Source organism: Coregonus clupeaformis, unplaced genomic scaffold (genome assembly GCF_020615455.1).
Source record: "Coregonus clupeaformis isolate EN_2021a unplaced genomic scaffold, ASM2061545v1 scaf0632, whole genome shotgun sequence".
NCBI classification, from domain to species: domain Eukaryota; kingdom Metazoa; phylum Chordata; class Actinopteri; order Salmoniformes; family Salmonidae; genus Coregonus; species Coregonus clupeaformis.
Window position 1 is genome coordinate 219,313 of NW_025534087.1, and position 8,227 is coordinate 227,539.

The window sequence follows — 8,227 nt, forward strand, 5'->3', positions numbered from 1 at the left end:
CCGCGTTGTCCAGGCACTTGGACGGACGCCCGTTGGCAGATGAGGTTCCGCCCACGGCGCCAAGTTTTGGCCAGGTTGAAGCCCGCTTCATCAACAAAGATATACTAGTGATGGTTCACAGCAGCATCAAGCACCATCACCCTCTAAAAATATATTTTGGTTAGTTCTTTTTACAGTATAGTTCCAATATGATATTGTGAAGTAGCATGTGCATTAATAGTAACAGTAATACAGTATATAGTGCTGTACCTGAACATACTCGGCCCACAGTTGTTTCTCTCAGAAGGCTCCAGGTAAATGTGTTTCATAGATACCTGGTGCCTCTTCAAAAGGCGGGTGATTGTTGGTAGGCTGATGGATGCCACATTGGCAAAGGTGTCATCATTCTCCTCAATGGCCTGCTTTATTTCAGACAGACGTATGTCATTCCTGGCCCTCACCATTTCCACCACTGCCCACTCCTGCTGGTCGGTCAGCACACGACCACCACCATGGGGTCTTCTGTCAATTCTGAGGGTAGAACAGAGTATGAAAATGTATGCACTAACTGTAAGTCGCTCTGGATAAGAGCTATATGACTAAAATGTAAAAATGTATACTGTCAATAGATCATATTGTAATAATACTGGAACATGTTTTGTGAATTTACCTCTCTGACCTCTTTAATGGGGCCCATCCCTCCTCTCTGACGGACCCTTGTCCACAAGCTCTTTGATTTCTTCCTCTCTCTTGCTGTCTATCTTGCTCCATGTTGAAAGAAATGTTCATAAACATCCTTTTATATGGTGACCAATTGTGGTTCCCACTATGTGGAATCAATTAGCAATAATGAGCAGTCTTTATGTATGGTTATCATGTATCATACATGTTATCTAGATGTTTATACTTTACAAACACATTTTATTTATGTAGTTCTCAAAATCCTTATATAGTAGACAAACCAGTTTAAAATCTATAGTTTTACCAAACGGTTAAGTGATTAACCATTAAGCGCAGTTAGATTAAGTGATGGTCAAATGTATTTAAACAAATGAGAAGAGAATCATATGAAAAGTATTGTGAGCATTGCATTGTGAAAGGCATTTACTTAATATGAAAGGTATTTCTAGATGAAACACTGATTAGGTTTGGTGAAAATGTTTCTGTGTGGTTTTGTGTTTTGTACTTAGTCAATTGAAAATGTGCTTCAAGTTTTGAAGAAAAAAGTAACAGCCTTTTTGACGATCTGTGATGAGTTTTGTTCTAAGAGTTGTGAAATTTTACCACACACTTGTGAAAATAGTACCAAGACAACACTGGGGAACAGGTTGTCTGGAATCCAGTAACAGTGGAAATTGACCCCCTCCTCTCTCTCTGTTAGTTATCAGTGCTCTGTACAGGCAGAAGTTTGTAAGTATGAGACAGGGGGGCGGCAGGTAGCTTAGTGGTTAAGAGCGTTGTGCTAGTAACCATAAAAGTTGCTGGTTCTAATCCCAGAGCCGACAAGGTGAAAAATCTGTCGATGTGCCCTTGAGCAAGGCACTTAACCCTAATTGCTCATGTAAGTCGCTCAGGATAAGAGCGTCTGCTAAATGATAAAAAAAAAAAAAACATTAAAAAAATAACACTACATTCTTTACTGTACTGATCGGGTCCATTGAGAGAATACTCACTGAGGTGAATAGGTTGATTAGAGGCCAGGAGAAGACTGCAGTGAGACGGATTAAAGGACTCCTGGAGCAGAAGATAGCTAAGCTAAAGAAGAGAAGCACTGAGCTGGAGCAGCTCTCACACACAGAGGATCACATCCATTTCCTCCAGGTAACTAAACTGCCTTGTTACATGTGATATGAAGTTGCATTTTTTAATAGTGACAGAATTCGAAATGTCTCCTGAGCTGAAGACCAAAGAAGAGTTGTCCCTCTGTCAGTGATATTCAAACACCCTCTCAAAGACAACATACATGTTCTTTCTTTTACTTATTGGGTTTTGTTGTTCATCAGTCAGACGTCCTCCAGCTGACATTGGATCTGAATACAGCTTATCCAGAACTCAGCCTGTCTGAGGGAAACTGGAAGGTGACAGCCACTGATAAAGCTCAGCCCTATCCTGACTACTGGAGACAGGTGCTGTGTAGAGAGGGCCTGTCTGGAGTCTGCTACTGGGAGGTAGAGTGGAGCGGTGGATGGGTTGAAATAGCAGTGTCATATAAAGGGATCATCAGGAAAGGAAAGGTCCCAGAGTCTACATTTCTAGGTAACAGTCAGTCCTGGACTTTGGAGTGCTATCCCCCCATTGTAGGGTTTGGCCCAATGCTAATAAAACAGAAATATCTGTCCCCTGCTCCTCCAGAGTAGGAGTGGACCAGGACCACAGGGCAGGAACTCTGTCCTTCTACAGCGTCTCTGACACAATGACCCTCCTCCACAGAGTCCAGACCACATTCACTCAGCCCCTTTATCCTGGGTTTGGGATTGGTACAAAATCATATCTCAATAATTACCAGTAGGTACAGATGATTTCAACCATTTCAGACATATTGATGGAGAGCTTCTGGGTTATTAACAGTCTTCCAGTAGGCCTATGATCTGGTTCAATTCCCCTTTTTTAACGTTATTGTAAAAAAAATAAAAAAAATAATTAGACATAGCACATTCTTTGTAGCCTGGTCCCAGATCTGTTAGTGCTCTTGCTAAACAGATGGCATGATAGCACATACAGACTGACACTCAGGCTTCAGACTTTTACTGTCTACCTGATCACCTCTTGGCTGTTGCAATCCTCTGTAAATGTGTCTCTTTTTCTCTTGATGTAAACTGTAGTACTGGCAAACCAGTCAAATCAGAAACTGGGATCATTGTTGATCCATTTATGATCAGATGAGAATAGTTAAATCACCCATGTACATGTATGAATCCAAACAATTCAGTTGTCTGAATCAATGTGGTCTTTCAAAATATAAGTCATCATCATGACATTGGAATTGCTCTACTATTGAATTGATTGACACAATGAATCAGCTATTTACAGTAATCTATGTACCAATATATATTTAGACAAATAGATGATACATAAAACACTCCCACATCACATCCATTTAGACAAATAGACGACACATAATACACCCACACATTATATTGGAGTAGGAAGGAACACAAAGATTGAAGTCTATGACCGTCTAAACCAGTGGTATTCAAAGTCGGGGTCGCGACTCCTAGTGGGGTCACGGGGGAAATAAAAAATGAAGAGTACAGATTATTGTATGGGACAATATACAAAAGTTTTTGAGAAAGATTATTATTGAGTAAATTTATTTATTCTGATGAATACCGCTGATCTAAACTGACTGTCTAAAACTGACTGTTGAATACCACTGATCTAAACTGACTGTTTAAAACTGACTGTTGAATACCGCTGATCTAAACTGACCGTCTAAAACTGACTGTTGAATACCGCTGATCTAAACTGACTGTTTAAAACTGACTGTTGAATACCGCTGATCTAAACTGACTGTTTTAAACTGACTGTTGAATACCGCTGATCTAAACTGACTGTCTAAAACTGACTGTTGAATACCGCTGATCTAAACTGACTGTCTAAAACTGACTGTCAATTAAATGAATACACAGTACATACAATATATATATACAAAAGTATGTGGACACCCCTTCAAATTAGTGGATTTGGCTATTTCAGCCACACCCGTTGATGACAGGTGTATAAAATCGAGCACACAGCCATGCAATCCCCATAGACTTGATTTGATTTATTAGGATCCCCATTAGCCGACGCCAATGGCAACAGCTAGTCTTACTGGGGTCCGACATATAACAAAAAATACATTACAGACAAAATACTTTACAATTTACATACATTAACATGTAGTGTGTGTATGTGCATCTATCAGTTACACATACATGTCAGTACATACACACAACAAGTAGGTCACATGGGGGAGAGGCGTTGTGCCGTGAGGTGTTGCTTTATTTGTTTTTTATATAATATAATATGCCATTTAGCAGACGCTTTTATCCAAAGCGACTTACAGTCATGTATGGATACATTTTTACGTATGGGTGGTCCCGGGGATCGAACCCACTACCCTGGCGTTACAAGCGCCATGCTCTACCAATTGAGCTACAGAGGACCACAGTTTGCTGTTCACTTGCACTATATAAGATGGAAGGGAGTTCCATGCTATCATGGGTGGCTCTGTATCCTGTAATACTGTACGTTTCCTTGAATTTGTCATGGACCTGGGGACTGTGAAAAGACCCCCTGGTGGCATGTCTGGTGGGATAAGTGTGTGTGTCAGTGAAGTGTGTGTGTCACTGAATTTCCAACACAAAACAAGGTGACATAGTCAGTCTTTACTCAACTCTTAGCCAAGAGAGACTGGGATGGATACTATTAATATCAGCTCTCTGATTTACAATGAAGAGCAAGACGTGCTGCTCTGTTCTGGGCCAGCTGCAGCTTAACAAGTCTTTCTTTGCAGCACTTGACCATTATGACTGGACAATAATCAAGATAAGACAAAACTAGAGCCTGCAGGACTTGCTTTGTGGAGTGTGGTGTCAAAAAAGCAGAGCATCTCTTTCTTACGGACAGACCTGTCCCAATCTTTACAACCATTGAATCTATATGTTTTGACCATGACAGTTTACAATCTAAGGTAACGCCAAGTAATTTAGTCTCCTCAACCTGTTGAACAGCCACACAATTCATTATCAGATTCAGCTCAGGTCTAGAATGTAGGGAATGATTTGTACCAAATACAATGTTCTTAGTTTTAGAGATGTTCAGGACCAGTTTATTACTGGCCACCCATTCCAAAACAGACTGCAACTCTTTGTTAAGGGTTTCAGTGACTTCATTAGCTGTGGTTTCTGATGCGTATATGGTTGAATCATCAGCATACATGGACACACATGCTTTGTGTAATGCCAGTGGAAGGTCACTGGTAAAAATCGAAAAGAGTACAGGGCCATGAGACAAACATTGGCAGTAGAATGGCCTTACTAAAATGCTCAATGACTTTCAACGTGGCACCGTCATAGGATGCCACCTTTCTAACAAGTCAGTTTGTCAAATTTCTGCCCTGCTAGAGCTGCCCCGGTCAACTGTAAGTGCTGTTATTCTGAAGTGGAAACGTCTAGGAGCAACAACGGCTCAGCCGCAAAGTGGTAGGCCACACAAGCTCACACAACGGGACCACTGAGTGCTGAAGCGCGTAGCACTTAAAAATCGTCTGTCCTCGGTTGCAACACTCACTACTGAGTTCCAAACTCCCTCTGGAAGCAGTGTCAGCACAAGAACTGTTCGTCAAGAGCTTCATGAAATGGGATCCGTGGACGAGCAGCCGCACACAAGCCTAAGATCACCATGCGCAATGCCAAGCTTCGGCTGGTAGTGTAAAGCTCGCCGCTATTGGTCTCTGGAGCAGTGGAAACGTGTGATGAATCACACTTCACCATCTGGCAGGCCGACTGACGAATCTGGATTTGGCGGATGCAAGGAAAACCTACTTGCTCCAATGCATAGTGCTAACTATTACGTTTTGTGGAGGAGGAATAATGGTCTGGGGCTGTTTTTCATGGTTTGGGCTAGACTCCTTAGTTCCAGTGAAGGGAAATCTTAACGCTACAGCATACAATGACATTCTAGATGATTCTGTGCTTCCAACTTTGTGGCAACAGTTTGAGGAAGGCCTTATTTGTTTCAACATGACAATGCCCCCATGCACAAAGCGAGGTCCATAGAGAAATGGTTTGCCGAGATCGGTGTGGAAGAACTTGACTGGCCTGCACAGAGCCCTGACCTCAACCCCATCGAACACCTTTGTGATGAATAAGAACGCCAACTGCGAGCCAGGCCTAATCGCCCAACATCAGTGCCCGACCTCACTAATGCTCTTGTGGCTGAATGGAAGCAAGTCCCCGCAGCAATGTTCCAACATCTAGTGGAAAGCCTTCCTAGAAGAGTGGAGGCTGTTATAGCAGCAAAGGGGGGACAAACTCCATATTAATGCCCATGATTTTGGAATGAGATGTTCGATGATTAGGTGTCCACATGCATTTGTCCAGCGCTACAGGGGACTAAGGTAGTGTAGAGGTCACAACACTGTTTCTATGGAGACTGTTGTGGAGGAGTGTTCCATGGTGTCGTAGAATCACAGGCAGGTCTTGTACTGCAGGAGTTTCTCTGCCAGAAGGCTGCTTCCTACTCCTCTACTCTGCACCACACTCAGGTCTAGGTTCCTGGGACACAGGGGAGGAGAGACTGCTAGGGTGGATCTGTCTCAATACTGTCACCTGCCTCAATACTGTCACCTGTCTCAATACTGTCACCTGTCTCAAAACTGTCACCTGTCTCAATACTGTCAGCTGTCTCAAAACTGTCACCTGTCTCAATACTGTCAGCTGTCTCAAATACTGTCACCTGTCTCAATACTGTCACCTGCCTCAATACTGTCACCTGTCTCAATACTGTCACCTGTCTCAAAACTGTCACCTGTCTCAATACTGTCAGCTGTCTCAAATACTGTCACCTGTCTCAATACTGTCACCTGTCTCAATACTGTCACCTGTCTCAATACTGTCACCTGTCTCATCTGCACAGACTATATTAATACTTTGTTCAGGTCACCTCAAGGGGTCAAGGAAATTCTCAAATTTGTATCACTGAAAATCCTCATGTCCTTTGCCTCATCTACAGCGACTATATTGATACATGAGAGGTTCTCATACTGTACCTGGAAGATATCCACCAGAACACCAGAGTGTTTATGGTCATCAACATGGCTAAGAAGAACAAGAAATGCTCCAGATTCCCTTCATGCAGTGTGTTTGGGTAGAAGTTACCTGTAGTTGGACAGGAGAACAGTGCTATCAGTGGCCATAGGACTGAATCACCATAATGCAGACAGAACCCCATCAACCATTCCAACATGAATGTATGTTCCTCTTCAGTTTCTATGGTTACGATGATGCATCTGTTAGTGAAGCCTTTACCTCCAGAGAGTAGGTAGACCAGCTGGATGATGAGGGCTCCCAGGAAACAGCCCCCTCTGTAGGACAGGGGGAGGAAGTGCAGAGAGATGCCTCTGATATGACTGGGTGTCAGGTGGAAGGAGATCACAGAGCCTGGAACAGAGAAGAGAGGAAGGCTGGGAAGAGAAAGAAGCATTCATTTGGTTCAAACGTCTCTTGTCTGTCTCTAATACACCAGTAGGGGGCATCCTAACCCTAGCTTCCAGAGTTCAGAATACTATCCTCCATGTTGGCAGTTGGTTCCAAAACTCCACATTCTAACTTCATCCTAACTACATATGGTGTCCATTGACATTGTAAATCTCCAACCCAGTTTGTCTCTGTGTACGAACAGTGTAGCAGCAATAGGTGTGTCAGAAATACACGTTGGCTCTCTGTAACTCACAGTCTGTCTCTCTGTGTGTGTGTGTGTGTGTGTGTGTGTATGTGTGTGTGTGTGTGTGTGTGTGTATGTGCTTACTGATGACTCTGGCGGGGGAGAAGGGTGTTTTCTCCATGGACAGGTAGCAGGAGGTGACACACTCCATGAGAGGGGCCAGCAGCAGCAGAGGTAGGATGCTGATGACGTTCATGGCACCGATGGGCAGGAGGAAGCTGTTCAGGTGCAGGTTAGAGTTCATGGTCTGAATGTCGTAACCTGATGGAATCTGTGGGAGAGGTCAGGGTAACAACAGATTCTAGGACAACTTTATGGAGCATAAATAAACATTATAGATTTGTCAGTTTTACCCCCAACATCTGAAAAATAATGTATTTTCACTTTCCACTGAAATTAAACAACGACCTGAAAATGTTCTAAAAATCAATGAATGAATGGATACCATTTTTATGTCTCTGCGTGCAGTATGAAGGACGTTTCTAACTAGCGTTAGCGCAATTACTAACTAGCGTTAGCGCCATGAAGTCTATAGTACCTGCTAGCATGCCATAGACTTCCAGTCATTGCTCTAACGCTAGTTGACATTGGCTCCCAAAACAACCTCTAACTTCCTTCATACAGGATGCAGAGACATTAAAATGGTGTCCATGAGCTCATCTGACTCTGGGGAAGTAGATAAAGGGCTTCACTGCCTAAATCCTGAAGAATCCCTTTAAATTGAGTTTTTAAGTGATTGCCCAGTGATTATGCTCTGAGGAGAGCTAGGTATTTTATTTTGACTTTTCAATGCCTTTTGAAAGTGATTAGTGAAACATTA

General features: G+C 42.8%; 1 pseudogene; it reads right to left on the minus strand.

Annotated features, from left to right (window-relative positions):
• Positions 1–5,989: 5,989 nt before the first annotated feature.
• Positions 5,990–7,955, minus strand: LOC121548094 (annotated as a pseudogene).
• Between the last annotated feature and the right edge of the window lie 272 nt (positions 7,956–8,227).